Consider the following 21,647-nt stretch of genomic DNA (forward strand, 5'->3'; position numbering starts at 1 on the left):
TGTTCCTAATGGGCAATGAAAGCTGCATACTGCGTGAGGATACAATTAGATTCATACATTAACATGAGTCGGAGAACAGTTTTTCCCCCGAGCGGTGATAGGTTCAGACATAGTTGAACAAATCTGCTGCTGGGACAGATGGAATGCCTATATTCAGAGGCTGCAGGACCCAACTGCACCCCGGTTTACAACAACGGGGTTTGTATTTGTTTTGATGAAAAGAACTGGCAGGGAGCTGGAACAGGCTGCCCCGATGGCAAACAGGCAGCTGACAATTGCACCAATTTCACCTCTTTGCACGAATAAGAGAGGGGATAAATAGGTAAATTAAATGCTAGGGGGTAATGAAATCCTCTGCAAATCGTTTGGAAATGACAGAATTGCAGGGGTTGGAAGGGACCTCGAGAGATGACCGAGTCCAACCCCCACGTATACTGCTTAAAAATATGCCCACGAAGTGGCACTGATCTCAGTCTGAGTGGAACCGGGGGGAGACCTTTGCTGACTTCAGAAATCACAGGTTGCATCCTTCACAGTCAGTGAAATCACTCGAATTTGAATCTTGCCTCTACGGAGGTGCATTTTGTTCAGGTGAGTGGCGCAAGGCGTTGCTAATCCCCTCTCCGTGCTGGATCTAAGCCGTCACCTCCGGGGTATGCAAGTGTTAGGGACCCTCAGCCAGCAGTTCTGCAAGTCCTCGGGGCTCTCACTTAATTCCCCTCGGATTAGGGAGAAAGTCTGAGATGGCCCTACAGATAGGGCACCCTGCTGGCTGGGAATCCTGCTTCCAGCACAGCCTTATCCAAAACACAGCTGAGATTATCCCACTTTGTCTCAGCTGAGATTCACTGTGGGTGAACTGTCCCCTACCAGTGTGCTCGTGTGCTTTGGGACCTCTGTCCTTCTATTTTTCCAATCGGTTTGAATCTCAAGAGAGTCTCTGTGAATTACCTGTGATAAGAAACCAGAGGAGGATAAGCAACAAACAGCTGTGAGCCCAAAAGGCTGCAGAGGTTTTAGATAACAAGGTGTTCTCTGGGATTGTGATGCCATGTGGTGCACTGCTTTCTGTTGTCACTGCTGGGGTTGGTCCCAAACAATGCTCAGGGTTTGGCTCTTAACAAGAACATCTTCAGAAAGATTATTATTATTATTATTATTATCCATCAATCTGTTGTAGATTTTGATTTTACTCCGTATATGATCTGAAAAATACAGTCTGCACCACAGCCTGTGAGTGCATGAAACTTAATACTATAATTATAGATCTCTGGGGCTCACATGCTCCATTAAGACTGATTTGTATAGGAGGTATAGATTATCAGAGCAGAAGCAGGTGAGAACTAATTTTCAGGAGCTTTTTCATTGGTGCTATATGCGATTGAAAGGAATCATCCGGAGTAGCAAGGAGTTGCCAAGGACTGAGCAGATTTAGGGAGTGCAGGACACGAGCACTGATTCTTTGCTGCAACTTCAGTCTGCAAAAGACATTACTGAATCCCTTCCTCATTTTGATTAACAAATTAAATGACACTTCTCAATGGGTAATGCCCTTCTCTGTCAGCATGGAGATGCTGATGGCACAGCACTAGTTGTTATTCAAGTCTCCTTCTCTGCCTCTATCCACCTCTGCAGCAGTATGGATTAATACCATCTCTCTGTTTGAAAATCTAATGAGACAGGTGGCACAAAGAGAAAAATATATCATATTAGGGAGGCTGAGGCAGAGATGTGGTCTTTTCTGTGCTATGTGCATGGATTTACAGTTATAGGAATGGTTCTCACTTGGCTCCTACCCCATCCGTCTGACTTGACTGTTGGCAAGACATTGGCAAGGGTTGGTAGGACAGAGGTCATGTCATGATGTGATCTTCCCAGCCCAGCTGTTCCCTTCACCAATTCCCCCCTCTTCCTTTCCCCAGGTGTAAAAGTCTGTCCTTTCCTCCAATCCATCCCCTCAGAGAGCTGGGTGCATCAGTTTCAGATGTAGCTTTCGTGTGCTTCATGCATAGTAGAAATGGGTAATTGTATGTAGAGTTAAACCTTGCTGAAGGAAGACCTTTAGATAAGAGTCAGCTTTATTCTTTGAGATTCTCTTTTGGGAAAACCAATGTGGTTTCTAACACTGTCCCAGTGGAAATGTCACTGTTCAGTTCAGAGAGTGTTGGCTTTTCTAATGCTGCAACTGGAAAAGAAAATCACAGACTGAATCGTAAAATTATTAAGGTTGGAAAAGACCTCTGAGATCATTAAGCCCAACCATCAACCCAACCCCACCATGCCCAGTAACAGTGCACCTAAGTACCACATGCACCCTTTTCATCTCCAGGGTGGTTTCATCTCCACCACTTCCCTGGGCAGTCAGTGCCAGTGCCTCCCCACTCCTTGTGAGACCAAATCTTTCCTGATATCCACCCTGACACTGCCTCACAAACATCCCCACTCTGAGCTCATTGCTGTCTTGCACTACGCAGCCCCCTGCTCTCTAATTTTCCACCTGAGTCATCCACTGTGCTGCAGGGGAAGACCAACCCTTGTCCTCACACTGCCTCCTTTCCCTTCTGGTCTCATAACTCTGCTGTACTTAGATCAGAGCATGGGAGGGTTCTGATACCTCTATTTCCCAAACAGGGATTTGTCAGAATCCTCAGGACTTCACTATCTCTTTCTTGGATTATTACATTTTGCACATTCCAGAGTAATCATCTCCTCTTTAACAAAAAAAAAAAATCCAACTCAAAGATTTCACAACATTGCCTTTAAAGCTTTAAAGCTGCCTAATGGCAGTCCAAGGCTATTACAGACTATAATGATTTGTTGCACAAATAATGGATTAAATTCCATCTGTAGGACTTAACCGGACTGATTCCTGCAAACAAAACAACTTGTTCTGCCTCTCTGCATGGCAGATGTTCTTAAGGATACCCGTAAGTGTCTCCAGCAGGACTGTGCTGCACCATTTGACATGGGTAGCCCAGCCCAAAACTAGCAGGCCTTCATGGATCTCCAACCTGCAGGTTGCCATTGATCTAAGAGACCAGAAGAAACACAGAATTTGCAAATACAAAGGCTACAGATACAAAATCTGATGGCAAAGACGGTGTCTGTTCAATTATGAAGGTGAACACTGGACACCCCGTGGCCAACAGATGAAGTCCTCCAAGCACACTTTTGTTTGGTTAAAAAAGGTGAACAAAAAAAAGTCAAGCATCAAAAGCAAAGGGAGGAAGATAAAACAGCAAGCACAGTCATATTCACACCGAATTCCCCATGCTGACCTTCAGAATAACTTGAAAAATAAATTGTGTCTCACAAACATGGCCAGAAAGAGTAGAAATCACTCTACGGCAATAAAAGCTGAACAGCCTCCGCTCAACAGCCCTCTCAGCTGATTTTCTCTACAGAAGCACTTAGCTTTGGAAAAGCAAACCTCTTGGTGAGATTGAACTCCTTGTGAAAGAATGGGGCCTGGCCTCACAGGAGGTCCCTGTAAATCTTAACACGGACCAGAAAAACACGTCTTCTTCCCCTGTGGTTTTCCAGTTTCATCTCTGGATTTAATGGCAAATATGCAACACTTATAGATTATTTTTCTCAGAACCTATAAAAGTTGGCCTGAAGAATAAAGAGCAGTGGCTGCAAGCATCTGAGTTAGTCCCCCCCTCCAATGTACATAATTCGATTTACATTTTTGTATTTCTTTCCTTGCTCATCTCTAGATACAAAAGCACAGGTTGTTTCTCTATTTCTTTGGTCTGGGTATCCAAACCTAAGGAATTTAACTCCTGGGATAAAAGAATATGGCCTTTTTTTTTTCCTTCCTCTTTCAGTACCATCCATCCTGCACCAAGCCTTTTGCTCTGAAAGGAAAACCTTTCCTGTCACAACATCAGTAATGGATATTGCTCTCTCAATTACCCCTTGCTTCACCAGGAGAGCAACTGATGCGCATCGTGTTTATCCAGCTCACTGAAGTGCTTTCATTATCTGAGAAAAGAGGTTAATTAGGATTTAATCAATCTTTTCACAGGGTACAGTTTCCTCCTCTCCCATTTGCAATCCAAAAAGATGTCAGCTCCCAAAGCCATAATGCCCTCTTGATAAATCAAGTGGCAGCTAATGAGGCCCTCATGGTTTGGCTACCTGACCCACTGTGGGTGTCACCTGCACGGCTCCTCTGTCACCTTCCTGGGCACATCAGCAGATGCACAGAGCATTTGGGAGCCACCAGGCAAAGGAAGGTACCGGCAGCTGTGCACACTCAGACTGGGGTGAGTGTGTGTGCACGTGTGTGTGCTTGTCCATCTGAACACTGCCAGGCTCTGAGGAGCCACACAGTGCGTCGTGCAGAAACTCTACCCTCCTGGAAGAGACAGATGGGGTTTCTTTTTCATTCTGTCCCTCTTTTTCTTTTTTAATGGTGTTAATGATAACCAGAAAACATCTTTGCACCTGTAAAGGGCTGAACTTTAGAAGTGAATAAGAGATGCTAATGATGCTCGGTGCCGAAAGTTATGGATAATAAAAACATTTGCCCTCTTAAAAGAAACATATGTAGAAGGACGGAGTTTCCTTCATTAGGCAGGAGGCGAGGTTTTGTTCTTCCCTGAAAAGTGCCAGAAGCAAAACCGAACCTCTCTCCCTGTGCACCCTGCAGGCCGGCTCTGCACAGCTGTCCTGGCAACAAACTGCCACCAAAGCAGAGGGGCTTCATGCTGGCCACCATCAGGGAGAATCCTGGGTGAGATACTGCTCCAGGACATCTGCCCCAACCACGCAGCCTTCCTGACATCAAAAAGACTCAGAAGCATTTGTAATCAAATAACAGTTCTGTTATTTCTCTGTTTAAGCAGAGAAAGTTGCCCGTGCATCCACAGGTTGGCCACTTGGCTATTCTGCCCATAGCTGCTGACAACGTGGGGCTGGGTCTCATGCCCTGCGGTAGCCACGCTCAGGATTTCTTTCCCTGATTTTGGCAAATTCATTGTCTTCAGCACGGTCTGTAGGTTCAAAGTCTGCTTTTGCTCGGCAGGGCGCCTTTTCTAGGTTCATAAAGCTACGTTCAGAAATCTTTGGGCAGACCCAAAGCTGACAAAAGTGTCATTAAATAATGCTGCCGATGAATGAAGCTACCAAAGAAGACATAGTCCAGTTTGCATCTCAGTTACAAGAAGAAAGTGCAATGACAGAGTGAGTAATTGGCTAATTGTCTATACGAGCTCTATTTTAACAGTGCAGTCGTGCGATCGCACCATCTGGGGGGAGTGAGGAGGGAGCCCCACACACACACAAAGCCTCCTCCCGACACACAGGCCGTGCAACTGCCTTCTTCCCAGCCTGTCGTGGGGCAGCAGCCCCCCAGATCTGATGGAGATCCTGAACTTCTGTGGGCAGCACCCAACCAACACGGTTTGGTTTTGCCAAACAGTTCCCATGGGTTCGGTTGGGTTTGCCAAAAGTTTTTTGAGTTCAGCCCAAAGCCCACCTGAGTCGTACATTGAAGCGACCCAAGTGGCAATGAAAGGTGATATCTGCCTGATTGCACTGCTGCTAATGAGAACAATTAAGCAGGCGATGTCGGATCGGTGGTGGGTGCAGAGAGCCAGCAGCAGCCCCAGCCAAGGCTTGCACAGGTCCCTGTGCACGGAGTGCTCTATGGGACATGCAAAATGATGGCATTTCCCCCTCCTCGCTGTGAAAAAGCTGAATTACTGCCTTTCAGTCCCCATCTATTTTCCCGCAAAGTTACCATGAAGGAAAAAAATATAAATCACACTTTTAAGTGGGGCTGGCACCCGGCTCACAAGAAGAAGAAGAAGAAGGAAAAAAAAAAAAAAGAGGTAATGCCATAATGTAAAATAGTTAAAAGCTTATTAGAGCCGTTCAGGGCAGTATGATTTCCACTTTGTTTCAGAACACCCCGAGCCCATCCTTTCATGCTATTGTGAAGGCAGCAATTCAAATCTCCCTTTGTCAGTATGAATGGCCCCTCTTAAAGCTCTTTTATGCCAACATATTCCCTACAGGCATATGCCCTTTAGCTCTATTACTGATTTACCCAAGTATTCAGCCCATACCTTCTGCTTTTCTTTTTCACTTACTGAAGTTCCACATGACACGAGCTGCAGCCCCTGCTCCGGGGCCGGCCCCGCACCCCGGCCCCAAACGGGGATGCTGCTGTCTCCGCCGCTATCTATCTCGCCGGGAAAAGCCACACACACAAAAAAAGAAGAAAACTAACAGAGGAGACTTTCCCGATGATTGATTTTTTTTTTTTTTCTCCCCCCACTCTGCACCTCTCCCCCTCCTTTCCAGCCCCGCATTTGTCAGCGCAAACAAACGAGCGAGGGTCCGTGCCTCCCCCCGCCCGGCCATAGGCGAAAAGGAGCCTTGGGGGCTTCGAGGGGGGAAAATGCGAGTGTAAAAACGCAAGTGGGCCTATTACCTCTACTTACCCTAATTAGACTTGCTTTGAAGGGCTATTCAGAGGTTTTGAAAGGCTGTCCTCTCCCTGCATCTCATTGTGCAATGTTTGCAGAGACATTTGCATCTGTTTGTGCTTCTGAAAATAGCACTGGATGCTTTCAAGAAAGCCAAGCCACCTCCGAGCCCCGAGCTCCGAGCCTCGGGGCCGCTCCGAACCCGCACGGCTCCGGGGACGGCATCGCTCCCCGGGGGGACCCTGCAGCGCCCGGGGGCTCGGAGCTCGCCGCTGCTCCCCGTTTAAACAATTGCCCTTAACAATGCAATTTGAGGCAGAAAATCTGCTAACTAGATTAAATTCAGATGACACAGGACGCAGAAACAAAACAAAAACCCCCCAAAAATCGAGGCTAAAGCAAATGGTAGGCACCCTAACAGGATAGAAAGTGTGAAATCCATGCAGAGCTAGAGAGAATAGCGGGCAGCGCAGGCCGGGCTTTCATACGCATATGGCCTTGACCATTTGACTCTGGGCCCATTCAGGTGATCAGCTGGAGACGGGAAGGGGCATCTCTGGAAGCACACACGGCCCGCTCGCTCCTTGCAGAAAGCCCAGGAAAATAAAGCTGCGCAAAGGTGATTGATAGTAAACATTTTGTAATTTGGGAGGATTAAACTTTCGGATGATCTTGATCAGGTTCTCAAGGCATTGCCAGAATGCAATTACATCAGAATAGCCGCGGCAGGATCGCTGCTGGCAGAGCCACAATATCCGCCAAAGAAAGAGGGTGTGAATGGGACAAAAGGGTTAATTTGAATACGTGCTGAAAAGACTGGAGGTGGACAAGGAACTCTGCAAGGACTTCATCAGGAGCCATGGGCAGAAGGAGACGGTTTTGCAAACACAGAGGGCGAGCGGAGAGGATGTTTGTAAAGCGCGCTTGGAAAGGGGGGAAAAGAACATAAAGCCCCACAAAGCTCGAACTGCTTCTTTCTTCCTCTGCCCTTGGCTACGCTCAGAGCAGCGCTTCAGATGGATTAATCACAGGGAAAAACAATAGGATAAAAGTCATCTTCTGCTGGAGAGCTCTCCTCCATCCGTCTGCCCTCTGTCCATCTGTCCTCTGCCCGTTAGTCCTCCACCATCGCTCATTCCCACCACACCAGCAGGATGCGGGCTCCCATCCTGGGCCCCAGCACACTTTGGGGAGGAGCATCTATTCCCTTTGGACTGAGCTTCTGTGTTCTGCACCTTCAGGTGCTCAAAGTCTCACAGTATTTTCACAAGGGACTCCCAATGCTCTCAGTATGATAAAGGTCTGATCAGATAACTCCCACAAAATGCACAGCAGGATTTAAGGATGCAAATCCATTCTGCTGCTCCAGAGACAATACACTCCCCAGTGCCAGAGAAATTCTTCTGCTAGCTCAGGCACCCATGACATGTGCTTTTCCACTCATCTTTTTAACTTTTAAATACACACTGGCATCTGGAAAATGCTCCCATGTGCAGGACAGGCTTGGCTGCTCTGGGTGGCCAGGAAGCAGCAATGCTCCCCACCACCAGGCCATGTCCTCCCCAGAAGGTGAAGGTGGAGATCATCTGTCACCTCCTCCCCATCCTGCCTGTTGCCGTGGTTGCATCCACTCCACTTCAGTACTTCTTTAAAGAAGGGAATGTCACGTGCCCTCCTAGATGTGCTGGGATCTGAGCCTGGATTTGAGCAGCGATTCCTGAAGCCAAGCAGGGATGAAGGACACAGATGGGGGAAACCCAGTTTTCAAAAGCACAGGTGAGAACACAGTGCCATTGCTCCCAGCCTGTGATTTACAGCAAATCTCACACTGCAGCTCTCAGCACAATGGCTGGGGGCTGCATGAAGCTGTTGCTATCTCTGTTAGGGTGACAGCAGCAGCTGGGCATGGCTTTGAGTTCCAAGGTCTAGCAGGATGGTGACACTCAATATCCTAAAATAAGCCCCGATTTCCCCAGCAGGGAGGTGGCTGTGTGAGCCAGCAGCCATCCCTGCTCTTTGGGGCCCATAGTTCAGAGCCAGGCACTGCATGACAACGGCGGTAAGGCCCTGACTTGATTACCAGACTGCTGCTCATCCTACCTGCAGGGCTGTGCATTTAGTGACAGTACCAGCAGACAGTACCAACAGTGCCATCCCCATGGGCAGTAACCACCTCGAGGAACAGTGCCAGCCCAGATGGCTCACTGGTGATGGTAGCCCTGCAGTAAGTCAGGTCAGGGCTTGGCATCTCACTCCAGCCCCTTTTTGACATTCAAATGCTGAACAGAATTTCAACACTTTCTGACCAAAATACAGAAGCGTTTGGCGCCATTCTGTCAGTTTGGGTCACACAGAGGCATCACGCCACCTCCATGCTGTATCTCTGCCTCAGCATTCATGACACAGTCTCCAAAAGTAATGCAAGCCTATTTGCTTTCCACATAGAGAAAAGCAGCCCCCGTGGGGAAGCCCTCTTCCCACCGCCCCAGCCTGATTCACCAACCCCACAGCAGCAGAGCCCACGCAGCAGCCCTGGGCCCTTTTTGGGGGCAACACGTGTGTGCCTGTGCTTTGCTCCCAGCCGCCCTTCAGCTTTTTTTTTGGGGGGGGGGGCACTTTTCCAGCAGGTTGGGTTTTGTTTCCTTTGAGAACACCCCGTGTTTGCGTTGCTCTTTCTCCTCGGCACAATGCTCCTCTCCATTTCCTCGGCCGGGGTTGGTGCGGGCGTCAGATCTCGGCTGAGCGAAGTCGCAGGGGTCGCGGGTCACCCGAGGGCATTGGGGACAGACAAAGTCCCTTCAGCACTAATGTAAGCTGGGGAGCGGCGCGCTGAAAGCGCATCCACTTGAGACCATCTACAAGGCACTCAGCCCTCTCTAAGGGCTTATAATGTTGACTCTGCTGTCATTGGATCCAGCCCTACTACAAGCCCTGGAGGTACGGGGGGCTTAGAGACATTCATTCAGAAAAATAAATCCCCCTGCTCCCATTCTCTCCATGAAGATAAATATACCACAAACAGAACAAGGAGAGAGGCTGAACTCCTGATCTCTGCTCCAGCCACTTAAAAATGAACATTAAAAAAAGCCAACACTTTATTGGACTCCTTATTATTTGCCACTAAAAAAACAAAGTAAAACAGACAAAGTTTATTGGACTCCAAAGCAGCTTGTTAGTATGTTTTATTAGCAAAAGTTGCTTTCAGTGTGACATCACTTCTAGTCCTATCCAGAGATAAATGGGGTTTGTTTGCATTTGAGCTCAGCCTGGGCAGGGCTGTGGTTTGTCCAGGGCTGTGTAGATCCATAGGAACCATAGCACTGTGGCTCGAGGTCACCACCCATTGTGACTCCCATTGCAGTTGTCACTGATTGCCTCCTTGCCCCATATTTTTACTGACATCAAACATTGCTGAATTGCAAACGTATCCCATAGCACCTGGCGGTACTGATGGAGTTTTGAATGGTTGCATACGTATGGAACGTTCCTTTGATGGGTCCTCTGGTGTCCCCTGGGGATGTGAAAATAGCAACAGCTCCCTCCACATCTGTCCCTGTCTGTAGGCATATCCCAGCCGGGATGCTCCCAACAGCAAGTTGGTTTCTCATGCATAGGGCTCCCTATTCAATCTGGTGAGCTCAAGTTTGAGCTGTCCATGAGCTGCTCTAGGAGTCACTCAGTCTGGAAATGGGACATGGTGAAGGTCTCCAGCAAGACCAGAGCAGAGTGAGGTCCCTGATCTGAGCTACGGCAGCATCAGTTCTTCCACTTCTGTGTGGTTGGCTCACTCAAAATAGCATCCAACCAGTGGTCTTTATGACAGTGTTGGCCTTGCCTTCTGCTAGATGATGGCTTCAGCCTCATGTCATTAAGTTTTGCCTCCAGCCGTCGGGTGTTAAAGCCTCAGCTGGCTCTTAAGTGCAACAAATTCTTTCTTAAATTATGAAAAACAACAGAAAAACACACAGAATGTGGGTGCTCCAACAAATAGACCTCCATCCTCCACCTCTGTTTTCTGTTCCCAGTCACACTGGCTGGTTCGCAGAGGATGTTAAGTGGCTGCCACCTGCAAGGGCTCGAGGAGAAGGTGCTGCTGGCAGTCAGACTCTAGGGCACAGTGTGTGGATGTGAGCTTTGTGAGCTGGGAAATGTGCACAAAGAGGAAAAGTTGTTGCCTTGGGGAGGGAACAGGCTGCACTGATCAAACAGCTGATCCAAAGGGGAATAATGGGATTTTGTGGGATTCACACTGATGCTCAGATGAGAGGAGCCTCTGCTTTCTTGCTCTCTTTCAAGGCACTGAACAAGCATCTTAAAAGCCTCTCTAAAATCTGCCTTTGCTGAGCTAATTATTATCACAGGAGCTATTAGACAAAAGCTCAATGGCTTTTCCAGTGGCTCTGCAACAGTTTCAGGGCAGCCTCAATACCAAGAACCACAGCTGCCTTTTTGCCACATGCTTCACAAAGTATTCAAGCATTGATCTTTACCCTTACAGAAAACACCCACAGAAGAGAGGAGCGCTCAAAGCTCAGTGCCTCCTTCCTCTCACCTGCACACGCTGCACCTATTCAGCACAGCCCTGTCCATACCTGGAGCCCACCGGGGCAACAGCGGATGTCACAACAGAGTATCCAGTTGTTGAGCAGTGAGACCTGCAGGAAGCCTGCTCCCAGCGAGGGCTATCCAGTGACTTATTGAAGTGGGTCATTGACACCTTGTCCCTAAGGAGAGGCCGCCCTGGGAAGCCCCAGCACAGAGTGGGAGGGGGGTTGGAAGGTTTCTGCCAGAGCAGTTCACCAGAGGGTTTATTGTAATTTATTTTATTTCAGAAGGAGTTACAGGTACGTGGTTTTTCACCAGAGTGTCCAAGGAAAAGTAGAGGGTAGTAAGTAAAACAAGAAGTAATAAGCACGTAAGCAAAGAGCACAGTTGGGTGGTTTGGGGGGCAAGCACAAAACCTGCAGCCCTGCACAGAGGGCATAGCAAACAACAGTGTGCTCTGCAGGGGCACAGGTTGATCCCTCAGCATCCCACTCATGAACCCACCCTGCCAACAAACTGAGGGATGTGGGTTGAAAGCCCCTTGCCCGGTGTTTCGAGCTGAGCCAGCAGAGGTGCAGGCCTGACGCTGCTTTCCCTAATATTTAAAAAATATTGTAGCAAATCTCTGCCAAAAAGAAGTTGCTGATGGAGTAAGCAGGTAGAATTGTTTGTGGGAATGCAGCAGTCACTGCTCTGAATCCCACCAGCCCCAGGCTGGTCCTTGCCCCACTCCCAGCAGCAGCACCGAAGCACTGCAGCGATTCCTTTCCCATTGTTTTGAGAGGGCTCTTGGAGATGAATGGACTTTTTTCTTTTTTCTTTTTTTTTTCCCCATAAGTGAACATCTGAACAAAACCTTTCCAGAGACGCTGGGAGAGATGCCTGATGGACAGCCAGGAAATGGAGCGATCCATCACTGCCGGCGGCCCAGAGCTGGCACCAGGCTCAGATTTCGGAGCTGAGCCGGTTAACGAAACGCACTCATTTGTGCTACCTGAGCAGCTCGCCCATCCTTGGCAATCCCCCAGTGTATGGAGTTAAATGCATCATGGATGAGTTGGAAGGGGCTGTTCCCTTTGCTCTGGCCCTGCTGGGTTGCTGTGGCTGGAAGATGTCCCTGATGCCACGTCCTGGCTCTGGGGTGATGTCTCTGATGCACACTCAGTGCACCTTGTGCACAGCGAGCACAACCACTGCGTCACTGCATTCACACACAGCCCCAGCACCGTGCCCACACTGCTAGGTTTACCATAATGAAATGCCATCCCACTGTGCCATGAGGGGTTTTATGACCCTGTGTGTGTTGAAGCTGAGCAGCAGTGATAAAATCAAAATCATAGAATTGTAGGATTCTATCATAGGATCACAGAATTGTTGGGCCGAAAGGGACCTCGAGGATCATTCAGTTCCAACCCCACTGCCTTGTTGGGTAGGGTTGGCAACCACTAAAACAGGCTTTAGATTGGGCTGCCCAGATTCCCATCCAGACTGAGGACTGCAAACAAAGATAAGGCATTTCTTTCCCCACAGGCAACCCTGTTCACATTTCAGGAGATTTTTCAGAGCTCATCCCCTCTTCCTAGAGCAGAGATAGATGTGGAGCAGCGCTGCTCACCTGGAGCTGGCACGAGGACAATTCATGGGTGAGGAAGATGCTGTGAAGTCAGTGCATTGATCCAGCAAGGAGAGCCAATACCTCTTCTGATTTATGGGCACCAGCAGGTGCATAGCAGCATCTTCTGATGTACCACCCTGTGGACCAAGACAACATGCCAGCCTTGCAGGATCTCCTCATCCTCACCCCTTCTTCTGACTCCAGAGGTGTGCTCTGGGGGGGCCATCACTGACCACCCCCCAAAACAAAGCACCAAGACAAGTCCCCAGCAGCCCCCAGCTCTTCTCCCTTCCCCTCCACAGAAGTCAGCTATTTTGTTGTGTGTACACACAGAAAACAAGGGGCTGCCCCTTGTCCTCCTCCATCCATGACACATCAAATTATCCTGCCTCCGAATATCCCATCTGGCTGTTAGTTTTTAGCTTTTTTTTTTTTTTTTTTTGCCCCCTCTAAGTTGTTTCTGCTTTCCTCCTCCTCCTTTCTCTGCTCTCCAGCCCATGTGTAAAAGTAGCAGGGGGGCCTTTATTAAAGGCAAAGCCCCATGGCAGCAGCTTCCCAGCCAAACTGCTCTTGTATTACTTTTTGATGAGTTTTCAATTTAGGCCTTTGCAGACAGGGGGAAGAAGGCGACTTGAGAGACAGAGGGGGGAAAAAAATGCAACAGATGGGGCCGATTGTGCTCTCTAGGCAAATTAAGGAAGACATCTGTAGCTCCCAAATACTGGTGGTCTAAAGCAATTAGTCCCCTGTGAAAAGGGGCCTCTCTGAGCCTCCTCCAGCCAATCCGCGCCCCAGCAGCACTCACGTTACAATGGCCTTGACCACAATTCACTGAGCCAAAAAAAAAGAAAGATTAATCCAGGAGGAGCTGTGCGGCCGGGTTGGAGTTGCTAGGCTTAAAAGGGAAGGTTACGTACGTTTCTGCCTGAGTTTTGAGCAGAAAAGCAGGGTGCAGGGTGTTTTCTTTCTCTTTCTGCCTGTCTCCTGATGTGTACCTGTTTGATGTGTGATGGTGGGACTGTGTGTGTGTGTGTGTGTGCCCCTGTACCAGGAGTGAACTGCAATCTGTGAATTGCTCAGGGAACTCAATTTTCCACTGGTTTGCTTGGAAAGTGATGAATGAAGACGCAAACCCCCGCGGTTGGAATTATCTCCTCCAGCCCTTCCTGGTCCCCCTCCCTCCTGTACAGAAAGAAGCTGTTATATGATAAGACCCCTCTGCAAGCGATAATTATAATGATTGTTATGGTGCCAGGGTTCTGCTTGCACAATTGGAAATAGGAACTCCGGCTGAGCTAATCCGGCCGTGTGGTCCCTTGTTTCATTCGACGTCAGGAAGCTGAGAGTGGAAAACGCAGAAAAGGACTTTACCCAAGCTGGTTATGAGCCCCCTCCCCCTGCCCTCCTCTCTCTTGGCTCTTTTATTCATGCATATTTATGATCAGTAGATCTCAGCGGACGAGGGAAAAGAAGAAGAAAAAAAAACACACATAGAGAAAACAAAACCGCCAACACAATGGGGAGAGCCGCTCATGGGAGGTCACAGCACCTTTAAATTACACCTCTTGGCTTTGTTCGCCCCCAGCACAATGGAGCTGAGAGATAGGAAGAATGGCACCCTGTGCCCTGGTGCATCACAATTCTCCCAATGATTTCAAAATGAAAAGGGAGAGCCAACTAATTTGATATCTCATTGAGTTTCTGTTAACCCAGGGACGTGCCTCGTCCCAGGCGCGGAGCTCGGCCGGGGCTGCTCCATACAAAGAGCACTACTGAACCTCTGGGTTTCACCAGTCAAAGAAGATCTGTCTTGGTCAGGTTTGAATTTGAGCTGAGTTAACTGGTTTGGAAATACAAAAGCACCACCCGCCCACTGAACCTTTGCCCCTTTAAATTAATTAGTTTAATTAACGGGCTTATTGTCATGGCGCCCGTCAGAATGGGATCTTCCTGGGGCTGCACCAAACTCGAGCTCATACAAAGGAGATGGGTGCGTGGTTTTGGAGCTGAATTTGAACCAAATGACTTCTCAAGCCCCGGAAATATGAGTCCATGTATTTATTACTCACTCGGCTTACTCCTGTCCTGCCACTTGGACTGGGGAATCACCATGCAAACAACTGCTGCCAGCAACATTTGCTGCCACAACAGGTAATGGAAACCAGTTAGATACAAAGAAAGGAGTTTTGAAGTCAAATATCATTTCAAACAACGCTTGCAACAACCTGTTACACACACCAACTTGAATATTTGGTAAAAATTGCCCCTAAAGACAAACTGCATAGAGAGAGATGAAACTGGTTCTGATAAAGAGCAATATAAATCCCTAAAAGAGAGAGCAAACCTTTTCAGGGAGGCTCTGCCCACTCTGGAAGAGGAATAGACGGTTTATTCCAATCCATAAAGACTAACCTTGTTCCTTGTCTGCTGCCCTCCCATTCAGACCAGGTTTGCAGATGAAAGCAAAGCAGCTGAATGGAGCAAAATGATCCCAAGCCATTTTCAGACCCTGAATGCTGAAAATATTTTAATGTTGCAAATGCTGTCCATGTTAAATGAAAGCACACTGATACATTTGGAAACTTATTTTAATTCCAGCACTGCTCAGAGGAATCGTTACCATCCATCAGTGAGCCTGAAGAGCCCAACCACCAATGCCAGCACCCACACTCTGCCCAGACTTTGCTGGGGAACATTGGGTTGGGCTGCATTGTCACAGCTAAGGGACACTAAAATCTGCTTGCTGCAGTCAAGCAATGAAAAGAAATGCAAAAGTCATTCTTCCCTGCTTCACCTGATTATTCACGATGAGCAGAATTAATGCTTAAATACGCTCGCATTTTAATATCAGCAAAAACCCCCTCCTTCCAATCCTACAAGACTCCCAGACCTGACTAGCAGTGCCATAGAGATAGGAAGCTGAAGTTATCCCAGCCCTGTGGAAGGACAGAGATCAGAAGAGGCTTTCAGAGTGCCTTCCAGTGGAATGCTTTCCAGCAATATAACCACATCTGCTGCAAATCTCCGGTAAGTTGCTTGCCCACCTTTATAGAAGAACTGGGCCTGGGTATGGATTTCTTAGCCAGGAGCCAGAATACGGCTTGACTGACATCACCATGGGTACTAATAACAGAAGATTTCCCCAAAGACACTCGGGGCTTTGAAGAAAGGTCTTTCACTCTGTGTTGAACGTACAGATAAAATGTCCGTGGCAGAGCCAAAGAAACTAATCAGATCATCTGCGGTTTGCTTTGCTGTTTGCTCAGGTCACTATCCCATGGTTTACAATTATCTCAGTCAAAAGCTGTACAGATGTCCAAATTGGCCTCCTGGATTTTTCCTTAAGAGTCCTATTTTGGAGAATAACGATTTCTATTGGGAAATTCTTGGCCAAGTCCTTCACATTTAAACCTATCTCTTAGGACAGAGTCTTGCTCTGGCCTTCAGGCAAAGTTGAAACATCCTACCAATGCACATGGCCAAAATAAACACTGAAAAATCCTAAGTCACACAGCAGAAACTCAGAAACAAAGATTTGTACATGGAGAGGCAAGGACAGGGGAAAAGGAGGCAAGACCCTCAAGATGTCTGCAGGATTGGATTTCCACAGCCATTTAAACCAGTCGGGAATTCAACTTGTGCATTTTTTGGGATATTCCTGTGAATTTCAGTATTTCATTCAGCAGTTTTTCTGTGAGCAGCAGAGCACATGTGCTTCACTGCATCCATGAGGCTCTTCCCAATCACCAAGCTGTAGGTAATGCAGTGGTGGCACAGCAATGGAAGTCTGCTGCTCAGGGCATTGCTCAGAGCATTGATCATTTCACCACAAGTATTATACTTTAAATAGGATCATTGCTAATAATCTGCCTAACTAAGGCTATAATAAGGGAACATGACCATGTGGCAGCATCTGCTTTGCAGCCCAGGAGTGATGGGGTTGTGCTTGGGGCCACTGAAATGCTGCAGGTGAGAGACAAATACAAGGGCCCTAGCCCCAAAAGTCAGTCCCTCTGGCCAGCTTCATATGTCTCAGCTGAAATTTGGAGAAGTTCCTGTTTCCATCTGCTTTGCTGAAGGTTTTTGTGCTGCAGAAGGAGTACATGGTGCTGAGTGAGGAGCTGGGAGTGCACCTGAGCTGGTCATGTGGATTTTGGCAATCAGAGCAATCAAAGGGCTGGGGCAACACAGCTGAGGTTTACTGGGGTCTCCCCCAGGCCTCATATTCTGTCCTGCTTAAGGTTTAGCTTTTTACCCATGTGAGAGTTTACAAACCCGAAACAATCATCCTAACTGTGTTGTTCACCTGACACAGCCTTCAATTTAGCGTTGATTGATGTAGGCTGGAAGAACAACTTGACAAATTAAGTTCTCCAGAAATAGGTGAAACAAAATAGATCTCAAATGATGCATCCAAAGCTGCTGCTTGTGCTCCTGGATTGCTCCAAATGCACCTTTCTGCCCGGCAGCCCACAGCAGCAGCAGCCTATAGCAGCTCATAGCAGCAGCATCGAGCTCAAGAACATGCATCGAGCACCACCCTCTGGCACAGAGCTAAATTGGAGCTAAATTGGAGCAGAAAGGCAGGGGATTTTTGTTTTGTATCCAGGTACCTCGAATGCAAAGACACCAGGACAGGCAAAGTCTGTACGGCGCTGCAGCCCTGAAAGGGGAAGGATGTTCTTGTGGCATTACAGTGGCCATATAAAGTTAATTAATAGACCTAAACGAATCTGTAGGACTTAGATATTGCAAGCATGATGCATACCAGAATAAAGGATCGACCTGAACATTGTAAATGTTTGCTCCTGGGGCCAAAGCTTGTCTGGGCTTAGTGTTACATGGGAGCAGCAGCAACCACGGCCAAAAGGATCCTGGTGCATGGGAACACAAATTTAGTGCTACAAAACCACATCTGAGCAGAGGAGTAATCCCTATATCCCTGCTCCATCTGCATCTCAGTTCTGCCTGGGAAGTGGCACCAAAAAGCATGGACTGATGACACAGGCATTTGGGACAGCCCAGCCTTCACATCACAAGTGTTGGGGCAAAGCTAGGATTCCTGAACCAGCTCCTTTGGAGAGATGGGCTGTGGACAGGTCCTATTCCAGCATCACCAGCACCAAGTCCAGCACTGCAACCCACTCAGCCAGGCACTGAAATCCTTTCTCAGCTACTCCTGGTCTTCTTTTCCCTCATTAAAAAGCCATTAAGTGCTCAGAGGGCTTTTGTGGGTTGAATCCCCCTGTTTTCCCATACTGTATGGGGGTCATCTTAAAAAGGAGATTGAAAATACCATTTTGTTGGGTTCATTAACTACTGTCATGCCTTCTGCTCATGCCTTTTTCTTCTTGCAGAGGCATTTTACAGGAGCCACTTAGAGGTTTCTTACGTCGCAAAAGAGATATTTTGATACCAGATATTTTACAGGGTCAAAAGAAGCTGCCGGCATTGTCATCATCTTAGGGCCAGGCTTTGACAAATCTCTATTTTGTGTCTCTTCCAGAAGATGGAGCCAGAAAGCCAGGAGTAGTCGGTGTGGCCTGGGAAAGCTGCAGCCCCCACCTTCTCCTCTCCTCCTCCTTTCTCCTCCTCTTCTCTCCTCATTCGAACCAAGCACTCTGCCACTTCAACTCAAGCACAGAATAGACATAATAAGCAAAATCCATTGCAAACAACACAGCTGGATATTTATGAAAGACTACTAATTGTACTTCTATTGGTTTTACTTGCTTTATTTTGCCAATAGGACCGCTTAGACCAGATCAGGTAGAAAAGCACCCCAAAGTTGCAATGCTCCTTCCTGGTTCCTCATGCCAGTTCAGGGCCAGCTGTGGGGTGCTGCCATTTTTGGGCTGCAGTCTCTTCCCCAGTTAAATGCAACCTGAATGCTAAACAACAAGAAATTCACATGGCAGCAGTGCTTTCCTCTTTCCAGTAGCGAGGAAAGCAGCATGGTTTGTTTTGTGTATTCAGGTAACAGCACTGTTTGAGTGCTGCTCATGATTTATGTCCCTTTCAGCAGCAGGATTCTGGAAAACTACTTGGAAGATATGAACACTGAGCATTTTTTCATTTTCTCATCAGATTTCAATTGTTATGATATATACCCTCGAGAGACTGCGAGGAGGGGAGAGGGGGCAGGGGAAGCCTTTTAAAGTATATTGGGATCCATATGGAAAATATATATATTTCCCACACATCCGACTCAATACAGAGTGCACATTTGTAAGGCATACGTGAATGAATGCCAATGAAGGTGAATTTTTATGAAACCAGACTGATTACATGGCAAAAAATATATCAGTTGAAGCTCGATTTATTTACAGCACTGTCAGTTGGCTGCTCAGAAGGGCTGGCACTGTGCTGGCAAGCCAGATAACTGGAGAAACATCAAGATGTGTTTGACAAAAGCCACCAGCCCAAGTGCCTGCTGTCATGTCTGTGTGGTTCACAACAAACCCAGTGCTGAGTAATGTCACTTCAGGATCCGGAGGGGGAAAGAGAAGGGAAGGAAGAATGCTGTGGGTTAGAAATGTAATGCATTAGATGGAGCTCCAGAGATTTGGGTTTTATTCCCATTTCTTCCCCTGGCTAGGGGAGCAGTGATAGGACTAGAAGGAATGGATTCGAGTTGCACCAGGGGAGGTGGAGGTTGAATATCGGTGCTGGAATGAGCTGCCCACAGAGATGGGAGAGTCCCCGTCCCTGGAGGTGTTTGAGAAACATTTAGATGTTGTATTAAAGGATGTGTTTCAGTGGGGAAATATTGGTGGCAGGTGGACAGTAGGACTTGACGATCTTGGAGGTCTTTTCCAACCTCGGTGATTCTGTGGTTCCTGGAGCAGACCTGGAGCAGCTATTTCACCATCCTCACATCGTCTGGAAGAAGCCCTCTTCCAGCAGAGCTGGGGCTGAAGGGAGGAAGAGGAAGGTGGGATCCTCCATCCTGGGTTTATGCATGGCCACATCAGCACCATATTTCTCAGCCAAACCCCTGCACCCTGGAGGATCCAGATGGGATCGCATAATCACAGAATCTCAGAATGGTTGGGTTGGAAGGAAACTTAAAGGTCATCCAGTTCCAATCCCTGCATGTGCTGGCTGCCCCCAGCTCAGGCTGCCCAGGGCCCATCCATGGCTGTGGGCACCTCTAGCGATGGGGCAGCACAGCTCTGGCAGCAGTGCCAGTGCCTCAGTGCCCTCTGAGGATCTGATAGAGATGGGCTTCCAGGAGAAGCAGGGAAAGCTCTGGTAGACCTCAGCAGTCACACAGCCACCCTCTACAGTACAGAGGGAAAAATATCTGTAGGAACAAGTCTGCTGGCCTTCCCCTCTAGAAGCTCTTGCCCAGAAGATGGGATTTTGGCATTGAACAAAGCTTTTTGTGACTTGGAGTTACCCTGTGTTTAGTTTTACCCTGTATTTCTCATTCCTGTTGTTCCCTTTTCTCTCCACCACATTGTGACTGCAAAAAGGAATTCATCTTTTATTTCTCTTAGTTCACAAATGGGTTTAATACCTGGTCCTGCAATTAGGGCTCATTTTCTAACTGGGGGGGGAGCTGGAGCAGAAGGAATCACATTAAATGCGAAGAAATTGTGTTGCACCACCAGGAATCCCCGGAGACACTCAGTAAGTGCTAAAAGTCATCCTCGTTCAGAGCAGTTGATGGTCTCGTTACATTTTCCTACACTGAAAAGATGGGGCAGGTGGAATCTGCTATCCTTCCCAGAACGAGGCTAATTTGGGACCAAGCTAATGAGTTTTGAAATATTTATTTGCATTGCAAAACAGCAAAGAGAGTCTGAAAGAAGATACCAGGATCCTGCTTATAAGCACAGCAGCATGTATGCCTGCCTGCACACACGCTCACACACATTTTTTTCTTTTTTTAAGCAAAAGCAAACCAGATTGCATTACCCAATAAGATTAGTACTTTATTGAACCTCATTATAGGTTCACGTCCTCCCATAGTCATATCCCACTGTGTTATTTTTGGCACACAGAGCCATCGTGATTTAGTATCCTGTGTGAGAAAAATGAAGTCTCTTTCTAAAATATGTTGACTATTATTCCAGATGTGGTAGTTGCCTGAGATTCTTTTCAAGCAGGTTTTTATGGCCAAGGTTGTTTGAGTCGGGCGTTATTTATTTATATGTTGGAGGTGGAGAAGGGGTGGGAGCGGTTTTTAATGAAAGCTGAAGGAAAGGGGATAATAAAGTGTGCTCACTGGAGAAAGAAATATTTACACATAACCCTTGTATGTTTCCCAAGAAAAATAAAATGAGAGCATATTGAAAAGAACGGTTATTATTTGGCATTCTCCTGCAACAGCAAAATCCCAGGAAAAGGCCGAATTTTAAGCAATTAGACTTTCCAGTTAATTAACAGGTTATAGCTAACCGTGTTATTGGCAGGAGGTCAGGGAGAGGCAATGAGTCACTGCAGATTCTTGCAAGGCAACATCACGGATTTGCAGATCTGAGGGGAGGGAGCTCCTGCACTGATTTACGCCGACCCACCGCAAGCAGAAGGGCTGAATGCACAGAGTGAACGCACCAGGAGTCAGAAGGGAAAGCGGTTGAGTGACAATAAAGAGGGAGGAGAAAAGACTGGATTGAGTGAGGAATAATAAGAAATGAAAGTTGGGAAGAAGCCACCAAAAGTACAAGTGTTTTCTGGTGGTATCAGTAGGGTAAGGATGTGACGCCAGAATGGGAAAGGATGGTGTTCATCATCGTGTTCTGGGCATTAACTGCCTTCTCATTATTACAGGTGAAGGGGAACTTTCTCCATGAGCAAATTCCTTCCAAATGCCCATCTGGGCAGGAGCTCTGGTGCTGAGCAAAATGGAGCATGAGCATCTCCGCAGAGCAGCGGGCTGGGATTACAAAGAATCTTCCCCAACAATGGCCAAAAATAATTAAAAAGAAATACACAAATCCTGAAGGAAACGCAGCCAGAAAACAAGGTCTTAAGGAAGTATGCTCAGCTCCAAATTTCCATGAAGCATCCAACCGGCTGATCCAGCCCCGACTCTGTTC

The sequence above is a fragment of the Lagopus muta genome, chromosome 14 (assembly GCF_023343835.1).
Source record: "Lagopus muta isolate bLagMut1 chromosome 14, bLagMut1 primary, whole genome shotgun sequence".
In the NCBI taxonomy this organism is placed as follows: domain Eukaryota; kingdom Metazoa; phylum Chordata; class Aves; order Galliformes; family Phasianidae; genus Lagopus; species Lagopus muta.